The 22,481-nt window shown below is 37.5% G+C and overlaps 1 protein-coding gene and 1 long non-coding RNA gene across 5 annotated transcripts in view; one reads left to right on the forward strand and one right to left on the reverse strand.

Annotated features, from left to right (window-relative positions):
* The window catches only part of LOC133653354 (transmembrane and death domain protein 1-like), a 25,554-nt gene extending 24,802 nt beyond the window's left edge, over positions 1 to 752 (reverse strand). For 2 of the 4 annotated variants that reach the window (XM_062052538.1, XM_062052536.1), the window contains exon 1: positions 520 to 752. The gene's annotated coding sequence lies outside the window, so the exon portion shown is untranslated. Of the gene's footprint in view, positions 1 to 479 lie in introns of all 4 variants that reach the window. The other 2 variants (XM_062052537.1, XM_062052535.1) reach the window with 1 other exon arrangement.
* The window catches only part of LOC133653357 (uncharacterized), a 39,202-nt gene that overhangs the window by 149 nt on the left and 16,572 nt on the right, over positions 1 to 22,481 (forward strand). The window contains exon 1 of the long non-coding RNA XR_009826712.1: positions 1 to 621. This exon is cut by the window's left edge and continues 149 nt beyond it. This is a non-coding gene — a long non-coding RNA (uncharacterized LOC133653357). The remainder of the gene's footprint in view (positions 622 to 22,481) is intronic.

Consider the following 22,481-nt stretch of genomic DNA (forward strand, 5'->3'; position numbering starts at 1 on the left):
TTAGTATGATACACCCAATAACTAAATCCAAGAAAAATAAATAAATAAATAAATAAATAAATACATCCATCCATCCATTTTCTACCAATTGTCCCTAAATATTTTAAATGCAAATATATATCTATTTTATTAAAAGTTAATCGAAATGCTGATAAGTTTCCTTGTGTGCAGAGTGGGCAATTGCCGACGCTAAATGTGCCTGTGCATAAAAAAAACGGCTCCCAAATGAACGGCTCCACAGCTGGTTATCTGTTGTCAATGTTCACATAAAAGAGCCGTTCTAAAAACTTGAATCGTTCGCGAACGTCACATCTCTAAGCACAACACATATCGGATAGCTATCATCGCAGTGTGGCATGCTAGCTTTAGCCTGTTAGCTAACAAACCAGTGGGCGCCGAACAGCATTTTGGCTTTTATTTCTATGTTGTAGTTAACTAGTTCAACTAGTTAATTTCCTCTACATTTACCAGCTACCTACCGCAGAGTGTCGCCCTTCCCCCTGCAACTTAATCACTTACGACTCCTGCTCGCCAAACTTATCACATCCTCGTCCAGTTTTGGCGGAGAGATGACGTCACCGTCGATATCATCCAAACGTCGTCGAAAAAAATCCGTTTTTGGTGAGTTTACATTTCATCACTTCTGTGTCACAATGATTCATTTTTATTGTCATAAAGCCTCGTTTTTTTGATTCAAGTGCGTCATTGCAATGTGTTCACAAGGGAGGGAGTGGGGTCGATCCAATGGAGTGTGTTGGTACGACACCAGCGTGATACCGCCGATATTATTCATTTATTTTCTGCGTTTATGTGTACATACATGTATGTGTGAGTTTTTGCTTTGTTATTCCGAGTATATTAAAGAACAATAAGATAAAGTCAAAATGAGTCAATGAGCTCGGACAATCTTTAATATCGGTATTGGCGATAATTGCTCTGTTTTACAGTGCTTTTAGATTTGCAGTATTTTTAAATAAGTGTCAGAATTCATAGGCAAATTCATTAATTATTTACTGTTACAAGCGACCCTCTAATGGCAGCCATGGATTCGGTGATGCCATAATTAAAAAGTATGTAATTCCACAATATAAAATTATAATGAAGCCATATACAGTGTTGGCATTAATGCACTTCTTGTGTCTTTTTACGCATTAAAATCAGAAAGGACGCAAATTTCCAGACGCAGATTTTTTATTTTTTATTTTTTATTTTATCGATTATCGCTTTCTGCCTGTGTTTTGTTTATATAGGAAAAGTTGCAATGTTGACTAATAAAACCAAGCAGTTTTTTTTTCTTTCAAACTGTCATTTCTCAAAACATAACATTGAATCAAAATCAATGTTTTTATGAATTATTGACCTATCCAAGGCTCCAATTACTTCACATGAAATATTCCACTTTGAAAAAAAAATTTTGTGGAAGATTTTGCATTTTTTGTGCATTTGCCATAAAAAAAAACATTTTTCTTTGACAAAAAGGGCAGAAAACAAACTAAAATCTAGGGAGTTTTTTTTTTAATTATTATTATTATTTTTTTTACAGAATATTACTGTAAGTTGGAAAAAAAACGACCAATGTTTTTTTTTTTACAGTAAAATTCTGTCCCCTGACCTGTCAGTTTTTTATCTTACCACATTTTATTACGGTAAAAAACTGGGTTGCCAAAATAACATTAAACAACGGTACTGTATTTCTATTTACAGTAATATGTTCTCCAAATAATGATAATGGAAAAAACAGCTGCCAGTTTTTTTTCTGTAAAAACAGTGGTAAAATCCACTGATTTTTTTTTACTCTTTATGTACATTTTTAAAAAAATACTTAAATTCATAGGCAAATTCATTATTATTTACTGTTACAAGCGGCCCTCTAATGGCAGCCATGGATTAGGTGATGCTATAGTTAAAAAGTATGTAATTCCATAATATAATATTATAATGAAGCTTTATACAGTGTTGGAATTAACACACTTTTTGTCTTTTTTGCATTAAAATCAGAAAGGACGCAAATTTCCGGAAGGGACGCAGATTTTATGTTTGCTTTTTATTTTTTTTTGGATCAATTATCGCTTTGCGCATTTGTTTTGTTTATATAGGAAAAGTTGCAATGTTGACTAATAAAACAAAGCTGTTTTTTTTCTTTCAAACTGTCATTTCTCAAAACATAATATTGAATCAAAATCAATGTTTTTATGAATTATTGATCTATCCAAGGCTCCAATTACTTCACATCAAATATTCCACTTTGAAAAATATTTTTTGTGGAAGATTTTGCATTTTTTGTGCGTTTGCCATAAAAAAAAACAGTTTTCTTTGACAAAAAGGGCAGAAAACAAACTAAAATCTAGGGATTTTTTTTATTTTATTATTTTTTTTTTTTACAGAATATTACTGTAAGTTGGAAAAAAAACGACCAATGTTTTTTTTTTACAGTAAAATTCTGTCGCCTGAGCTGTCAGTTTTTTATCTTACCACATTTTATTATGGTAAAAAACTGGGTTGCCAAAATAACATTAAACAACGGTACTGTATTTCTATTTACAGTAATATGTTCTCCAAATAATGATAATGGAAAAAACAGCTGCCAGTTTTTTTCTGTAAAAACAGTGGTAAAATCCACTGATTTTTTTTTTACTCTTTATGTACATTTTTAAAAAAAATATTTAAATTCATAGGCAAATTCATTATTATTTACTGTTACAAGCGGCCCTCTAATGGCAGCCATGGATTAGGTGATGCCATAGTTAAAAAGTATGTAATTCCATCATATAATATTATAATGAAGCTTTATACAGTGTTGGAATTAACACACTTTTTGTGTCTTTTTTGCATTAAAATCAGAAAGGACGCAAATTTCCGGAAGGGACGCAGATTTTATGTTTGCTTTTTATTTATTTTTTGATCAATTATCGCTTTGCGCATTTGTTTTGTTTATATAGGAAAAGTTGCAATGTTGACTAATAAAACAAAGCTGTTTTTTTTTCTTTCAAACTGTCATTTCTCAAAACATAATATTGAATCAAAATCAATGTTTTTATGAATTATTGATCTATCCAAGGCTCCAATTACTTCACATCAAATATTCCACTTTGAAAAATATTTTTTGTGGAGGATTTTGCATTTTTTGTGTGTTTGCCATAAAAAAAACCATTTTTCTTTGACAAAAAGGGCAAAAACAAAGTGTAAAATCTGGGGAGTTTTTTTATTTATTTTTTACAGCATATTACTGTAAATTGGAAAAAAAACGACCAATGTTTTTTTTTTTTTTACAGTAAAATTCTGTCGCCTGAGCTGTCAGTTTTTGGTTTTCTTTTTACTGTAAAATCCACAGTTGATGATTTTATGTTACCACATTTTATTATGGTAAAAAACTGGCTTTCCAAAATAACATTAAACAGCGGTACTGTATTTCTATTTACAGTAATATGTTCTCAAAATAATAATAATGGAAAAAACAGCTGCCAGTTTTTTTCTGTAAAAAACTGTGGTAAAATCCACAGATTTTTTTTAACTCTTTATGTAATTTTTTTTTTTAATATTTAAATTCATAGACAAATTCATTAATTATTTACTGTTACAAGCGGCCCTCTAATGGCAGCCATGGATTAGGCGATGCCATAATTAAAAAGTATGTAAATCCATCATATAATATTATTATGAAGCCTTATACAGTGAAGGAATTAACAAACTTTTTGTGTTTTTTCACGCATTAAAATCAGAAAGAACGCAAATTTCCGGAAGGGACGCAGTTTTTATTTTATTTTTTACCGCCTGGTTTACTTGTTTTTTAAATTATTTTATCGATTATTGCTTTCCGCCGGTGTTTTGTTTTGTTTATATAGAAAAGTTGCAATGTTGAGTAATAAAACTTTCATTTCTCAAAACATAATATTGAATCAAAATCAATGTTTTTATAAGTTATTGACCTATCCAAGGCTCCAATTACTTCACATCAAATATTCCACTTTGAAAAATATTTTTTGTGGAAGATTTAGCATTTTTTGTGCGTTTGCCATAAAAAAAAAACAGTTTTTTTTGACAAAAAGGGCAGAAAACAAACTAAAATCAATTTTTTTGTTTTTTACAGCATATTACTGTAAGTTGGAAAAAAAAACGACCAATTTTTTTTTTTACAGTAAAATTCTGTCGCCCTGAGCTGTCAGTTTTTATGTTACCACATTTTATTATGGTAAAAAACTGGGTTGCCAAAATAACATTAAACAACGGTACTGTATTTCTATTTACAGTAATATGTTCTCAAAATAATAATAATAGAAAAAACAGCTGCCATTTTTTTTCTGTAAAAAACAGTGGTAAAATCCACAGATTTTTTTTACTCTTTATGTAAAACATTTTTTTTAAATATTTAAATTCATAGGCAAATTCATTAATATTTACTGTTACAAGCGGACCTCTAATGGCAGCCATGGATTAGGCGATGCCATAATTAAAAGTATGTAATTCCATCATATACTATTATAATGAAGCTTTATACAGTGATGGAATTAACACACTTTTTGTGTCTTTTTACGCATTAAAATCATAAAGGACGCAAATTTCCGTAAGGGACGCAGATTACTTTTTTTTTTTTTTACCGCCCGGTTTGCTTTTTATTTTTTATTTGATCAATTATCGATTTGCGCCTTTGTTTTGTTTGTATAGGAAAAGTTGCAATGTTTGACTAATAAAACAAAGCTGTTTTTTTTTTCTTTCAAACTGTCATTTCTCAAAACATAATATTGAATCAAAATCAATGTTTTTATGAATTATTGACATATACAAGGCTCCAATTACTTCACATCAAATATTCCACTTTGAAAAATATTTTTTGTGGAAGATTTTGCATTTTTTGTGCGTTTGCCATAAAAAAACATTTTTCTTTGACAAAAAGGGCAAAAACAAAGTGTAAAATCTAGGGAGTTTTTTTATTTATTTTTTACAGCATATTACTGTAAATTGGAAAAAAAACGACCAATGTTTGTTTTTTTTTACAGTAAAATTCTGTCGCCTGAGCTGTCAGTTTTTGGTTTTCTTTTTACTGTAAAATCGCAGTTGATGATTTTATGTTACCACATTTTATTATGGTAAAAAACTGGCTTGCCAAAATAACATTAAACAGCGGTACTGTATTTCTATTACAGTAATATGTTCTCAAAATAATAATAATGGAAAAAACAGCTGGCAGTTTTTTTCTGTAAAAAACTGTGGTAAAATCCAGATTTTTTTAACTCTTTATGTAATTTTTTTAAAAAATATTTAAATTCATAGACAAATTCATTAATTATTTACTGTTACAAGCGGCCCTCTAATGGCAGCCATGGATTAGGTGATGCTATAGTTAAAAAGTATGTAATTCCATAATATACTATTATAATGAAGCTTTATACAGTGATGGAATTAACACACTTTTTGTGTCTTTTTTTGCATTAAAATCAGAAAGGACGCAAATTTCCGGAAGGGATTTAGATTTATTTTTATTTTTTGTCCGCCCGGTTTGCATTTTATTTTTTAATTTATCGATTATCGCTTTCCGCAGGTGTTTTGTTTATATAGGAAAAGTTACAATGTTGACTAATAAAAGAAAGCTGTTTTTTTCTTTAAAACTGTCATTTCTCAAAACATAATATTGAATCAAAACGAATGTTTTTATGAATTATTGACATATCCAAGGCTCCAATTACTTCACATCAAATATTCCACTTTGAAAAATATTTTTTTGTGGAAGATTTTGCATATTTGGTGTGTTTGCCATGAAAAAAAACATAGATTTCTTTGACAAAAAGGGCAGAAAACAAACAAAAAACAACATAAAAACCCCCCAAATAACTTAGAATTGAGGGATAAATGTGAAGTTGATGTAGACTCTAGAGATTTAAGCGTTAAATAAATAATGTATGTATGCCCTGGCACATTATCGTAATTTAATGACTGAAGCGAAAAACTTTGTACACATTTATACTGAAATAAATACACTTACAACTTATTAAATAAAAATATAGAAAAAACTACCGGCAGCGTTAAAGTTTAGATCCATGAAGGAAAGAAGAAAGTGAATGAATGTTTATAACTGAATAAACTTACATATGCATAAAATTTTGATTTCTTTTGTGTTATTTTTTTAATGTATTAAGTAATTTTTATGAAACCTTTTTCCAAAACGCAATATAAAATGTGAGATATAACAGGATAATGCGTACATTTATCAATTATCACACACTTACAAAAAAGTGGGACCCCATTTTTATGACTTGATGGGGTCCCTGGGACCCAATTCTGAAAATTCCTAGCGCCAACACTGCTTATATCATAATATTTATGTTTTACTCTAACAAATTAATTATGATATTATTATTTTTTTTAATTCATAAATTCATTGAATGGTTCTGTCGCACTTGTGTAGCCACGTACATTTTTTTTCATGCAGCCCGTTTCATACACATAATAATAATAATAATAATAATAATAACAAATAATAATAATGGATTAGATTCATATAGCGCTTTTCTAGATACTCAAAGCTCTTCACAGAGATATAATCATATTAATGCAAGCAGTACAAAGGATTGAAAGATGACACAATACAGTTACATTTGTATTTAATACATGCTGAATTTCCACTTAAACACTCGGTGCACATACAACAAGAAACGATCAAAAATAAATTAAGAATAATGCAAAAAGTTGTTAATTGCATTAAAAATGAATAGAAAATGCAAAAATTGAGAAGATCTCCTCCTTGGTGTGAATCCTCCATGTCTCGTACACTTCACACCACTGAAATCTGGTTAGCTACAGACTACAGACTCCGGTGGAATGAAGGATAGAACTCATGGAATGTTTCTCGCAGAAGAGGTCTGAAAACACGAGACCTTCTCTCTCTCTTTTTTTCAGCCTCTGCCTGCGACGCGGCTGAAGTCGGGCGGTGGCGAGCTTTGAAGTTCCTGCCTTGAGTCTTCAAGCACAAGCCTGAGCAAGACCAGGCCCGCCCTCTGCTGGTCTCCGGCTCCATGTCTGAGTGAAGGTTTGCAACCGGAAACCCGCCCAGAACCTCGTGGCTAAACATTTCCTGTGCGTCTCAATTCTAGTCCAACCTAAACCTCTTAATTCTAGTCCAACCTAAACCTTTTCTCTGCATCTGAATTCTAGTCCAACCTAAATGTTTTCTTTGCATCTAAATTCCAGTTCAAAGCAAAGTGTCACCCAGTTAGGAATATAAACACAAATTAATTAAAACTTCTAGTTTAATAAAACTAGCATGTCTTCCCTAGCTCAGATAGCATAACTCACCTTAAAGTTCACCCGTTTAAAATCATGCAAAAAAGCTTCAAAGTCTTCCCGAGCGTCTGCAGGCTGGAGCAACAACAAGGCGCTATCAGTTTTCCCCCTACCTGACTCAGGTATACACTTTTATATGGGGCAGTGGCGGCCAATGGGATGCGAGCGCCCGAGGGAGGCCGCCGCCGCCCACTCTTTTCCCAAGTGTAAAAAAAATGCAGCCACACCCCAACCATGTTTGCTTGGCTTGACTAGCAAGGATGAAGAAGTCAATAATCAGCAGCAATTGTAGTAAAATCATCCACTTTTACACCTTTCGTTAGTCAGCTCCACACACAAGTTAGTAAGTACATTTTATCTTTATTTTAAAATCACAAAGTGTTGTACAAAACATAGGTGAAGTAAAACATCAATTCAATGAAAACAACAGGGGCAACATCATAACAAGGATACCAAGTGGATTAAAATTGATAGTTAAAAGGTGCATTGCTTAAAGGCCTACTGAAAGCCACTACTAGCGACCACGCAGTCTGATAGTTTATATATCAATGATGAAATCTTAACATTGCAACACATGCCGATACGGCCGGGTTAACTTATAAAGTGACATTTTAAATTTCCCGCTAAACTTCCGGTTGAAAACGTCTATGTATGATGACGTATGCGCCTGACGTCAATGGTTGAAACGGAAGTATGCGGACACATTGTATCCAATACAAAAAGCTCGGTTTTCATCTCAAAATTCCACAGTATTCTGGACATGTGTGTTGGTGAATCTTTTGCAATTTGTTTAATGAACAATGAAGACTGCAAAGAAGAAAGCTGTAGGTGGGATCGGTGTATTAGCGGCAGGCTGCAGCAACACAACCAGGAGGACTTTGACTTGGACAGCAGACACGCTATCCGACGCTAGCCGCCGACCACATCTGTGATCGGGTGAAGTCCTTCGTCGCTCCGTCGATCGCTGGAACGCAGGTGAGCACGGGTGTTGATGAGCAGATGAGGGCTGGCTGGCGTAGGTGGATAGCTAATGTTTTTAGCATAGCTCTGTGAGGTCCCGTTGCTAAGTTAGCTTCAATGGTGTCGTTAGCAACAGCATTGTTAAGCTTCGCCAGGCTGGAAAGCATTAACCGTGTAGTTACATGTACATGGTTTAATAGTATTGTTGATTTTCTGTCTATTTTTCCAGTCAGGGATTTCTTTATTTTGTTTCTATCTGCAGTTAAGCCCGATGCTATCACGTTAGCTCCGTAGCTAAAGTGCTTCGCTGATGTATTGTCGTGGAGATAAAAGTCACTGTGAATGTCCATTTCGCGTTCTCGACTCTCATTTTCAAGAGGATATAGTATCAGAGGTGGTTTAAAATACAAATCCGTGATCCACAATAGAAAAAGGAGAGGGTGTGGAATCCAATGAGCCAGCTTGTACCTAAGTTACGGTCAGAGCGAAAAAAGATGCGTCCTGCACTGCACTCTAGTCCACTCTCACGTTCCTCATCCACAAATCTTTCATCCTGGCTCAAATTAATGGGGTAATCGTCGCTTTCTCGGTCCGAATCTCTCTCGCTGCTGGTGTAAAAAATGGGGAAATGTGAGAAGCCTTTCAACCTGTGACGCCACGCTACTTCCGGTACAGGCAAGGCTTTTTTTTATCAGCGACCAAAAGTTGCGAACTTTATCGTCGATGTTCTCTACTGAATCCTTTCAGCAAAAATATGGGAATATCGCAAAATGATCAAGTATGACACATAGAATGGATCTGCTATCCTCGTTTGAATAAAAAAAATTCATTTCAGTAGGCCTTTAAAAGCTTTACCAAAAAGAGAAGTTTTCAAAAGTTTCTTAAAAGTGTCAACACAGTCAAGATCACGGAGAGACTGGTGCAAGTTGTTCCAGAGTCTGGGAGCTATAGCCTGGAATGCCAGGGTTTTGAAAAGAGTGTTGGGGATCTTTAGTAGACCCTGGCCTGAAGACCCTGAAGAGTAGGGGCATAACAAGTCAGTGATGTACTGAGGGGCCCCACCATGCAACACACGCAAAGTCAGTACTAAAATCTTAAACTGAATGCGGAATTTGACTGGAAGCCAATGAAGACTGGATCAAATGGGGGTGATATGGGCTGGTCTGGGTGCACTGGTCTAAAGTCTGGCAGCTGCATTTTGTACCGTCTGAAGTCTCTTCAGCGTTGAGTCGTTGAAAAGAGTGAAGAGAGAATTGTAATAGTCAATACCAGATGAAATGAACGTGTGAATGATCATTTCCAGATCCAAAGTTTCTCACTTTAGAAATATTTATGAGGTGATAAAAACAGTTTTTGGTCAGTTGTTGACAGAGACCCTCCAAAGGTTATAACCTGGAATGCCAGGGTTTTAAAATGAGTTTTTGGGATCTTTAGAAGACCCTGAAGAGTAGGGGCATAACAAGTCAGTGATGTACCAAGGGGCCCCCACCATGCAACGCACGCAAAGTCAGGACTAAAATCTTAAACTCAACGCGGAATTTGACTGGAAGCCAATGAAGACTGGATCAAACAGGGTTTATGGACTGTTCTGGGTGCACTGGTCTAAAATCTGGCAGCTGCATTTTGTACCGTCTGAAGTCTCTTTCGCGTTGACTCTTTGAAAAGAGTGAAGAGAGAATTGTAATAGTCAATACCAGATGAAATGAACGTGTGAATGATCATTTCCATGTCCAATTTTGACAGGAAGTTTGTCACTTTACAATATTTCTGAGGTGATAAAAACAGTTTTTGGTCAGTTGGTGACAGAGACCCTCCAAAGACTATAACCTGGAATGCCAGGGTTTTAAAATGAGTTTTTGGGGATCTTTAGAAGACCCTGGCCTGAAGACACTGAAGATTAGGGGCATAACAAGTCAGTGATGTACCGAGGGGCCCCCACTATGCAACGCACGCAAAGTCAGGACTGAAATCTTAAACTCAATGTGGAATTTGACTGGAAGCCAATGAAGACTGGATCAAACAGGGTTTATGGACTGTTCTGGGTGCACTGGTCTAAAATCTGGCAGCTGCATGTTGTACCGTCTGAAGTCTCTTTCGCGTTGACTCGTTGAAAAGAGTGAAGAGAGAATTGTAATAGTCAATACCAGATGAAATGAACGTGTGAATGATCATTTCCAGATCCAATTTTGACAGGAAGTTTGTCACTTTACAAATATTTCTGAGGTGATAAAAACAGTTTTTGGTCAGTTGTTGACAGAGACCCTCCAAAGACTATAACCTGGAATGCCAGGGTTTTAAAATGAGTTTTTGGGGATCTTTAGAAGACCCTGGCCTGAAGACCCTGAAGAGTAGGGGCATAACAAGTCAGTGATGTACCGAGGGGCCCCCACCATGCAACGCACACAAAGTCAGGACTAAAATCTTAAACTCAATGTGGAATTTGACTGGAAGCCAATGAAGACTGGATCAAACAGGGTTTATGGACTGTTCTGGGTGCACTGGTCTAAAGTCTGGCAGCTGCATTTTGTACCGCCTGAAGTCTCTTTCGCGTTGACTCGTTGAAAAGAGTGAAGAGAGAATTGTAATAGTCAATACCAGATGAAATGAACGTGTAAATGATCATTTCCAGATCCAAAGTTTCTCACTTAAGAAATATTTAGGAGGTGATAAAAACAGTTTTTGGTCAGTTGTTGACAGAGACCCTCCAAAGATTATAACCTGGAATGCCAGGGTTTTAAAATGAGTTTTTGGGATCTTTAGAAGACCCTGAAGAGTAGGGGCATAACAAGTCAGTGGTGTACCGAGGGGCCCCCACCATGCAACGCACGCAAAGTCAGGACTAAAATTTTAAACTCAATGCAGAATTTGACTGGAAGCCAATGAAGACTGGATCAAACAGGGTTTATGAACTGTTGTGGGTGCACTGGTCTAAAATCTGGCAGCTGCATTTTGTACCGTCTGAAGTCTCTTCAGCGTTGACTCGTTGAAAAGAGTGAAGAGAGAATTGTAATAGTCAATACCAGATGAAATGAACGTGTGAATGATCATTTCCATGTCCAATTTTGACAGGAAGTTTGTCACTTTACAAATATTTCTGAGGTGATAAAAACAGTTTTTGGTCAGTTGGTGACAGAGACCCTCCAAAGACTATAACCTGGAATGCCAGGGTTTTATAATGAGTTTTTGGGGATCTTTAGAAGACCCTGGCCTGAAGACCCTGAAGATTAGGGGCATAACAAGTCAGTGATGTACCGAGGGGCCCCCACTATGCAACGCACGTAAAGTCAGGACTGAAATCTTAAACTCAATGTGGAATTTGACTGGAAGCCAATGAAGACTGGATCAAACAGGGTTTATGGACTGTTCTGGGTGCACTGGTCTAAAATCTGGCAGCTGCATGTTGTACCGTCTGAAGTCTCTTCAGCGTTGACTCGTTGAAAAGAGTGAAGAGAGAATTGTAATAGTCAATACCAGATGAAATGAACGTGTGAATGATCATTTCCAGATCCAATTTTGACAGGAAGTTTGTCACTTTACAAATATTTCTGAGGTGATAAAAACAGTTTTTGGTCAGTTGTTGACAGAGACCCTCCAAAGACTATAACCTGGAATGCCAGGGTTTTAAAATTAGTTTTTGGGGATCTTTAGAAGACCCTGGCCTGAAGACCCTGAAGAGTAGGGGCATAACAAGTCAGTGATGTACCGAGGGGCCCCACTATGCAACACACGCGAAGCCAGGACTAAAATCTTAAACTCAACGCGGAATTTGACTGGAAGCCAATGAAGACTGGATCAAACAGGGTTTATGGACTGTTCTGGGTGCACTGGTCTAAAATCTGGCAGCTGCATGTTGTACCGTCTGAAGTCTCTTTCGCGTTGACTTGTTGAAAAGAGTGAAGAGAGAATTGTAATAGCCAATACCAGATGAAATGAACGTGTGAATGATCATTTCCAGATCCAATTTTGACAGGAAGTTTGTCACTTCAGAAATATTTCTGGGGTGATACAAACAGTTTTTGGTCAGTTGATGACAGAGACCCTCCAAAGACTTGGACCAATGCAACACATTCCCAAGGCTCCTGAGGCTGCTTTGAACCAAGTGAGCACCAAGAGAGTTCTTGATCAGGGGGATCTTTTTGAGCAATTATCAGAGTCTCCGTTTTGTTTAAATTTATCTGGAGGAAATTTGAGGACAAACAGTTTTTGATACAGGATACGCATTCCAAGAACTCAGATTAAAAGTGAAACTCTGAATCATTGAAGGAGCATAACAGTTGAATATAGAAATGATTAAAAATGTTGACACTACTGATCAACCTCCCGAGCGGCATCGGATACAACAAAAATAAAACAGGCCACAGAACAGAACCCTGGGCCACACCGCATGACAGGTTGGACACATTGGACATGACATCATTAAAAGTTCTTCCATTTATATAAGAAGTAAACCACTGGAAAACATCACAAAACACATTTTCTCACCTCACACGCCTTTGCAAGAAGACTCCTAAGGAAGGCAAATGAAAAAATATGATGTAGTATTAATTCCATAATAAAAGCCCCGTGCCCATTATTTGATGATTCCCCTTTTTGTAATTTGCTCATATTCAGTAAACTCCCATCAAAAAGCGGCGCCTCAAGAGGACCCTCGGAGCCGTTTTCATTAAAAACAAACATTTGAAAGATAATTGCAACTGCACAGAGGAGCATTACGGCTCCAATCAAGACACATCTTTTAAAATACGAGGAAATAATGCTCGGGCAATAAAGTCAAAGTCCCAAGAAAAAAGTGATGATCGCTAGTTATTTGTTGTAATATTTCAAGAAAAAGGGGATGGGTTGTATGAGAATAAATTTGACCTGTTGCAAGAACAGAGTAGTCCTGATGGCAGAAAAAGTTGTAAAGCTACAAAAAAAAAGTCCTAATATGAAAAAATATAATTGTTCGTAATGTTACAAGAATATAATTTATTGTGTAATATTACATAAAGTTGTAAAGTTACTAAAAAAAAAATGTATGTTGTGAGAAATAAAGTTGGTGGTAAGTCAGGATTGGTCGTAATGTTACAAGAATAAAGTTTCTTGTGTAATATTACATGAAGTTGTAAAGTTACTAAAACAAAATGACGTTATGAGAAATAAAGTTGGTGGTAAGTCGAGGTAGATCGTAATGTTACAAGAATAACTGTTCTCTTGTAACATTACATAAAGTTGTAAAGTTGGAATTGGGGGTTAAATCACCGAATGATTCTTGGGCGCGGCCACTGCTGCTGCTCACTGCTCCCCTGTGGGGGTGGGTAAAATGCAGAGGATAATTTCACCGCACCGAGTGTGTGTGAGACAATCATTGGCACTTTAACTTTTTTTTTAACGTTACAAAAAAGTCTTACTGTTACGAAAAATAAAATTGGTAGTAAGTCAGGATTGATTGTAACATTACAAGAATAAAGTTTATTGTGTAATATTACATAAAGTTCTAAAGTTACTAAAACAAAATAACGTTATGAGAAATAAAGTTGGTAGCAAGTCGGGATAGATCGTAATGTTACAAGAATAACCGTCTCTTGTAACATTACATAAAGTTGTAAAGTTGGAATTGGGGGTTAAATCACCAAACGATTCCCGGGCGCGGCCACCGCCGCTGCTCACTGCTCCCCTGTGGGAATGGGTAAAATGCAGAGGATCATTTCACTGCACCGAGTGTGTGTGAGACAATTATTGGCACTTTAACTTTTTTTTTAACGTTACAAAAAAGTCTTACTGTTACGAAAAATAAAATTGGTAGTAAGTCAGGATTGATCGTAACGTTACAAGAATAAAGTTTCTTGTGTAATATTACATAAAGTTCTAAAGTTACTAAAACAAAATAACGTTATGAGTAATAAAATTGGTGGTAAGTCAGGATTGGTCGTAATGTTACAATAAAGTTTCTTGTGTAATATTACATGAAGTTGTAAAGCTACAATAAAAAGTCCTAATGTTATGAGAAATAAAGTAGTAACTCGCAATACAACTGAATAAAATGCTTACGCTTACTATTTTGGACTGGTAGTAGTTGATCCACAGCGATGGTTCTGCCACACAATACCTCAATGAATTTACCATGAATTGATTAACGTGGACCCCGACTTAAACAAGTTGAAAAACGTATTCGGGTGTTACCATTTAGTGGTTAATTGTACGGAATATCGACCGTAACTTTCTAATAACTATAGTTCCTTGGGTGAATAATGTAAACTCACTACACCGGTATGTTTTAGTGCTTTCATGGCGAGTTTACTGACAGATATAAGTAAGAACTTTACACTACTTTATATTTGAAATGGCAACAGCGGAGGATGAATGTCCCGTAACAAGAAGATAGAGAAAAAGAAGAAGCTTAGCAACTACAATGTCGGCACGGACTACAAAGGCGGAGGCGGGCAATTTTTCAGGATTTATGCAGATCCCAAATACAGATCAGCAGGTACCAGAAGGTAAGAAAAGTTGCTTTTGCATAATATTGGGAAACATAACGGCAGATAATGTCTTACCTTATACACACACATCTTCTCCCCATCATCTTTGTTGTAGCGGTGTAGCGTGCAAGGACGGGAGTGGAAGAAGTGTCAAAAAGATGGCGCTAACTGTTTTAATGACATTCAGACTTTACTTCAATCAATAACGGAACAGCATCTCCTCATCCGTGGCTCACTAGTGCAACAACAACGCCCGGAATGTGTCCCGTGGAAAAAAACGTCCGACCGGAACTCTCTAATAACTAAAGTTCCTTGGGTGAATTATGTAAACTCACTACACCGGTATGTTTTAGCGCTCCCATAGCGAGATATAAGTTACAACTTTACACTACTTTATAATAGAAATGGCAACAGCGGAGGATGAATGTCACATAACAAGAAGATAGAGAAAAAAAAAGAAGCGTATCAACTATGGTGTTGACTACAATGGCGGAAGTGCGCAAATTTTCAGGACATATGCAGATCCCAAATACACATCAGTAGGTAGCAGAAGGTAAGAAAAGTTGCTTTTGCATAATATTGTGAAACAAAACGCCAAATTATCTGTCTTCTAATGGGTGCCATTTTGCGGTCCTTATACACACACCATAGTAATATTTGTATCTCTGACTACGGTAGTCGTAATGGGCCGACAATCCATCAAGCGGTGTGGCTTCAAAGTCATACTAAAACATTTTGACCGATTTTTGAGTGCCGTGTGTAATGTTCTTCATTTTCAATGGAACGTATAAAGTTTGTGTTGTTTACTGGCGTCATATTGTGGCCTACACGTATCTCTTACACTACCGTTCAAAAGTTTGGGAACACCCAAACAATTTAGTGGAATAGCCTTCATTTCTAAGAACAAGAATAGACTGTCGAGTTTCAGATGAAAGTTCTCTTTTTCTGGCCATTTTGAGCGTTTAATTGACCCCACAAATGTGATGCTCCAGAAACTCAATCTGCTCAAAGGAAGGTCAGTTTTGTAGCTTCTATAACGAGCTAAACTGTTTTCAGATGTGTGAACATGATTGCACAAGGGTTTTCTAATCATCAATTAGCCTTCTGAGCCAATGAGCAAACACATTGTACCATTAGAACACTGGAGTGATAGTTGCTGGAAATGTGCCTCTATACACCTACGTAGATATTGCACCAAAAACCAGACATTTGCAGCTAGAATAGTCATTTACCACATTAGCAATGTATAGAGTGTATTTCTTTGAAGTTAAGACTAGTTTAAAGTTATCTTCATTGAAAAGTACAGTGCTTTTCCTTCAAAAATAAGGACATTTCAATGTGACCCCAAACTTTTGAACGGTAGTGTATGTGTGACTGCCATCTGCTGGTCACACTTATCAATTCACCATGTACCAAATAAAATTGCTTTGAGGTCGGTAAGCACAACCAGAATTATGCCGCACCGGGTTGTAAAGCGCACTGTTGATTTTTGAGAAAATGAAAGGGTTTTAAGTGCGCCTTATAGCCCGAAAAATACGGTATATGCATAAGTGTAATGTATGCATATGGGCTTGTGTATATACAGTATGTGTATATGTATGTTTGTACAGTAAATAAGCGTATGTGCAGTGTTTCCCATAAACTGCCAAGATACCTGTGGCGGTGGGGGCGTGGCTATGGGCGTGGTCACCATGACATCATCGGGTAATTTGCATAATTTACTACAATGATTTGATTTTCTCTAAAAAGGCTCGAAAAATGTATGCTTACTAATTAATAATAACAGTTTTGTTTCAAACGTCCATCCATCCATCCATTTTACAATATAATTACAACACTTTATGTACATATTTATATACAGATTTGAACAATAAGTTATTCACTGAAATATATTTATTAATTGTGGTTCTTACAAAAAATATAAAAGCTAAAATGTCTCTTAAATCTCTGCCCCTTTAATTAGTGGATACTAAATAATTTAACTTTAGCCTACTACTACAAGCATATTATTTACCAGCAACATAAAGTGAAACAGAGGCAGAGGTGTCCTGCCACAGTCAGTAACAAATAAACTCTTTTGTAAAGTAAATCTGAACAGCCTATACGGGCATCTACATCAACTATATGATTTGCCTGAGAAGCTGGACAGGACAAAAAAATAAATATATATTTTTTGTTATTATTTTTTTTATTTGTGGCGGACGTAATTCTTTCGTGGCGGGCCGCCACAAATAAATGAATGTGTGGGAAACACTGATGTATGTATGTACTGTATTTGTGTGTGTATGTGTGATTGTATGCAAGTGAGTACCTATGTATGTATGTATGTATGTATATACAGTATGTATGTATATATGTATGTACAAACAAACGGTACCAATCCCGAATGCACGGTCATACTAGTTCATGCACGTCATTGTGTATGTACGGGTATGTATCTTTGCAACTGCACTTAGTTTTTTTTTTTGCAGCCGAAGAGTAGAGACAGGAGCATTTTTTAGTTGTAATAAGCTCTCCTTCAGGCTGCAGGAAGACTCCCCCCCCCCCCCCCACCCCCCTCCCTCTTTAAGCCCTAAGTGAAAAATGGGGCGACGCCCGCCATCCTTCACTGTGATAGGAGTAACTTTTTGAAAAGCATTCCTTCTTCCCACAATAGCTGGATTTTAAAGGGGGGGGGGCTGTTGAGGGGGGTGGTGGGGGATGGGTGGATAAGGAGCGAGCACACATTCCTAAGCTGAGCCTCACCTGGTTTCTTAAGAGACCACCTCAGTCTTCCGTCAAACATCCCACTCTTGGAGATTTCCATTTTGCAGCTTTAGTTAGCACTCTGGACGTCACATGACTGTTTTGGTTTGGTCGCCAAGGGGAAGCCGCAGCTAAAATGATAATACCAGCATTAGCAACAACTAACGAAATATTCAACTAAAACAAAACATTCTCCGGGCAACGGATCATGACAACAAAGGCTGATAAAATAGCTTCAAAGTAAGGCTGATACTGACATTTGACATTTTAAATCATTAAACGATAACATTTTTGTTAACAATTGTAATTAGGCACAGCCATGGATGGTGGTGTAACAATATCAAATAAATATTGTAATTATTTCCTACTATTTGTGTCCAAGGACTTATTTCCTGACTTTGTAAACAATAACGACAAAATTCGATTTTACAAAATATCGATGTACTGCACTGTAATATCGACCATATACTGATACTCCCGGTATTCAGCCGGAGCTGGAGGCCACGCCCCCTCCAGCTCAATGCGGACCTGAGACTGAGTGGGGACAGCCTGTTCTCACGTCCGCTTTCCCACAATATAAACAGCTTGCCGAAATGATATACTCATCATGAACGGAGAAGTTAAACAGGACAATATTGCCATCTAATGGATAGCCACCGAGAAACTGAAATTCAAGTATTTTTTTTTTTCAATGTAAATAAAATAAATATATATATATATATATATATATATATATATAGCTAGAATTCACTGAAAGTCAAGTATTTCATACATATATATATGAAATATATATGAAATACTCGAGATGGTGAATTCTAGCTGTAAATAACCACGCCCCCAACCACGCGCCCCCCCCCCCCAACCCCCTACCCCCCACCTCCCGATATTGGAGGTCTCAAGGTTGGCAAGTATGGTCTTGCTCAAGGACACATTGAGCCGACCTATTTTGGTGGCTTTTTCTCTTTTTTTTGGTATTTTCCTGTAGCAGTTTCATGTCTTCCTATTGAGCGATATTTCCCGCATCTACTTTGTTTTAGCAATCAAGGATATTTCAGTTGTTTTTATCCTTCTTTGTGTGGACATTGTTGATTGTCATGTCATGTACATTGTGGACGCCGTCTTTGCTCCACAGTAAGTCTTTGCTGTCGTCCAGCATTCTGTTTGTGTTTACTTTGTAGCCAGTTCAGTTTTAGTTTCGTTCTGCATCTTCAATGCCTTTTCTTAGGGGCACTCACCTTTTTGCTTATTTTTTGTTTAAGCATTAGACACCTTTTTACCTGCACCCTGCCTCCCGCTGTTTCCGACATCTACAAAGCAATTAGCTACCGGCTGCCACCTACTGATATGGAAGAGTATTACACGGTTACTTTGCCGAGCTCTAGACAGTACAGACACTCAATAACAACACATTATTTGCAGACTATAATTACTGGTTTGCAAAAAATATTTTCAACCCAAATAGGTGAAATTAGATAATCTCACTAGTGGTTGAAAAACACTGTTCTACGGAATGGAACGCAACAGTTGCCTTTTGACGATGCTCGGGTGGTAGATCTGGTACCACTTTGCAGTCTTGTAATTGCCTTGCAGAGCAATTGGGGAGCAGAGTTATTTAAGCATTTAAAAAAAACAGTTTGACTGCGTGTAACAAAATAAAATCGGTAAAACTGAAAATATTGTATTTGTTTAATTAAAATTCCAACTCACAGAATACAAGCACTTAAAGGCCTACTGAAAGCCACTACTACCGACAACGCCGTCCGATAGTTTATATATCAATGATGAAATCTTAACATTGCAACACATGCCAATACGGCCGGGTTAACTTAAAAAGTGCAATTTTAAATTTCCCGCTAAACTTCCGGTTGAAAACGTCTATGTATGATGACGTATGCGTGTGACGTCAATCGTTGAAACGGAAGTATTCTGACACATTGTATCCAATACAAAAAGCTCTGTTTTCATCGCAAAATTCCACAGTATTCTGGACATCTGTGTTGGTGAATCTTTTGCAATTTGTTTAATGAACAATGGAGACTGCAAAGAAGAAAGCTGTAGGTGGGATCGGTGTATTGGCGGCTGGCTGCAGCAACACAACCAGGAGGACTTTGACTTGGATAGCAGACGCGCTATCCGACGCTAGCCGCCGACCGCATTGATGATCGGGTGAAGTCCTTCGTCGCGCCGTCGATCTCTGGAACGCAGGTGAGCACGGGTGTTGATGAGCAGATGAGGGCTGGCTGGCGTAGGTGGATAGCTAATGTTTTTAGCATAGCTCTGTGAGGTCCCGTTGCTAAGTTAGCTTCAATGGTGTCATTAGCAACAGCATTGTTAAGCTTCGCCAGGCTGGAAAGCATTAACCGTGTAGTTACAGGTCCATGGTTTAATAGTATTGTTGAATTTCTGTCTATCCTTCCAGTCAGGGGATTATTTATTTTGTTTCTATCTGCAATTAAAGGCCTACTGACAGCCACTACTACCCACCACGCAGTCTGATAGTTTATATATCAATGACGAAATCTTAACATTGCAACACATGCCAATACGGCCGGGTTAACTTATAAAGTGCAATTTTAAATTTCCCGCTAAACTTCCGGTTGAAAAAGCCTTTGGAGGATGACTATGCGCGTGACGTAGCCAGGGGAACAGAGGTATGGCTTCCCCATTGAATACAATACAAAAAAGCTCTGTTTTCATTTCATAATTCCACAGTATTCTGGACATCTGTGTTGGTGAATCTTTTGCAATTTGTTTAATGAACAATGGAGATTGCAAAGAATAAAGTTGTAGGTGGGATCGGTGTATTAGCGTCTGGCTGTAGCAACACAACAAGAAGGACTTACTTGGTTAGCAGATGCGCCAGCCGATGCTAGCCACCAACCACATCTGTGTTGGGGTGAAGTCCTTCGTTGCGCCGTCGATCGCTGGAACGCAGGTGAGCACGGGTGTTGATGAGCAGATGAGGGCTGGCTGGCGTAGGTGGAGCGCTAATGTTTTTATCATAGCTCTGTGAGGTCCGGTTGCTAAGTTAGCCTTAGCGTCGTTAGTAACAGCATTGTTAAGCTTTGCCAGGCTGAGAATTATTAACCGTGTAGTTACATGTACATGGTTTAATAGTATTGTTGATCTTCTGTCTATCCTTCCAGTCAGGGGTTTATTTATTTTGTTTCTATCTGCATTTGAGACAGATGCTATCACGTTAGCTCATGCTAAAGAGCTTCGTCGATGTATTGTCGTGGAGATAAAAGTCACTGTGAATGTCCGTTTCGCGTTCTAGACTCTCATTTTCAAGAGGATATAGTATCCCAGGTGGTTTAAAATACAAATCCGTGATCCACAATAGAAAAAGGAGAGAGTGTGGAATCCAATGAGCCAGCTTGTGCCTAAGTTATGGTCAGAGCGAAAAAAGATATGTATTTCACTGCATTCTAGTCCGTCACTCTAACTTCCTCATCCACGAATCTTTCATCCTCGCTCAAATTAATGGGGTAATCGTCGCTTTCTCGGTCTGAATAGCTCTAGCTGCGTTGAAAACAATAGGAAAATATGAGGAAGTGAACAACTGACAACGTCACGCTACTTCCGGTAGGGGCAAGGCTTTTTTTTATCAGAGACCAAAAGTTGCGAACTTTATCGTCGATGTTCTCTACTAAATCCTTTCAGCAAAAATATGGCAATATCGCGAAATGATCAAGTACGACACATAGAATGGATCTGCTATCCCCGTTTAAATAAGAACATTTCATTTCAGTAGGCCTTTAACATTATCTGATGAAAAATGCGCGTACAATTGTTCAACCTCGGTTTCTAAAGAAGCGGAATGGACGTACATATTTTTTTAATCAACGGCAACAACGGGTCCTCGTTTTGCCAGTCGACTACAACTTTCACTTTCTCCAGTCTAATGAAACTTCCTGGTGACATGATGACTTTTTCCTGACAGCCAATCTTCCAACAAACTGCGTGATCCCTGATTTGACTAACATGAAAAGGATGCTTTTCGTTTTGAATGTTGCCATTTGCTTCAGAGTCCTTTGACAGGTACAGCAATTTAAATGTATTTGTGTGAGTCAAGGCTCAGCAGCCTGAGGCCTCCCGGAGGTGTTTTCTATCCGCCGTGATACCCCCCCCCCCCCCCCCCCTCATCTTTCTCGGCGGCGGCGCTCCGATGTTCTGACTTGCCCGCACAGGAATGCAAGCTCGCTGCTAAATTGCGCTCTTATGTCGGAGCCCATTGACAATCGAGCAGCGTCGTCATTTTGAGGGATAAATATTCCAGTCTCCATTTGGATGCAGATTGAGGCGACACACCCAGAATACAAATGGGCTGAATCTCGCTCGGAAGACACCTGAGGCACGAGAGCTTTTGACAAACACGTGATTTTGAGTTAATTACAGTTTACTGCATCTATTGATTTTGCGGGTGTCCTAAGCCAGATATGCATTTTTATTGGCTCGTATGTACCTTTGTTTGTTTGCTGTTACAGGAAGTGCTGAGCCACAAATACAGATAAAACCAAGGCTGTCGTTATTATCTTATGGCAAAGTCATCCGAAGCCACAATAAGCAACGGGATATTATTCAGGGTACCCACGGCGTCTTAGGTCTTTATGTCTAAAATCCAATCATTTGAATTTAAAGGCCTACTGAAATTAATTATTTTTATTTAAACGGGGATAGCAGATCCATTCTATGTGTCATACTTGATCGATTCGCGATATTGCCATATTTTTGCTGAAAGGATTTAGTAGAGAACATCGACGATAAAGTTCGCAACTTTTGGTCGCTGATAAAAAAAGCCTTGCCTGTACCGGAAGTAGCGTGACGTCACAGGTTGAAAGGCTCCTCACATTTCCTCATTGTTTACACCAGCAGCGAGAGCGATTCGGACCGAGAAAGCAACGATTACCCCATTAATTTGAGCCAGGATGAAAGATTTGTGGATGAGGAACGTGAGAGTGAAGGACTAGAGTGCAGTGCAGGACGTATCTTTTTTTCGCTCTGACCGTAACTTAGGTACCAGCTGGCTCATTGGATTCCACA

This window comes from Entelurus aequoreus, linkage group LG07, assembly GCF_033978785.1.
Source record: "Entelurus aequoreus isolate RoL-2023_Sb linkage group LG07, RoL_Eaeq_v1.1, whole genome shotgun sequence".
NCBI classification, from domain to species: Eukaryota; Metazoa; Chordata; class Actinopteri; order Syngnathiformes; family Syngnathidae; genus Entelurus; species Entelurus aequoreus.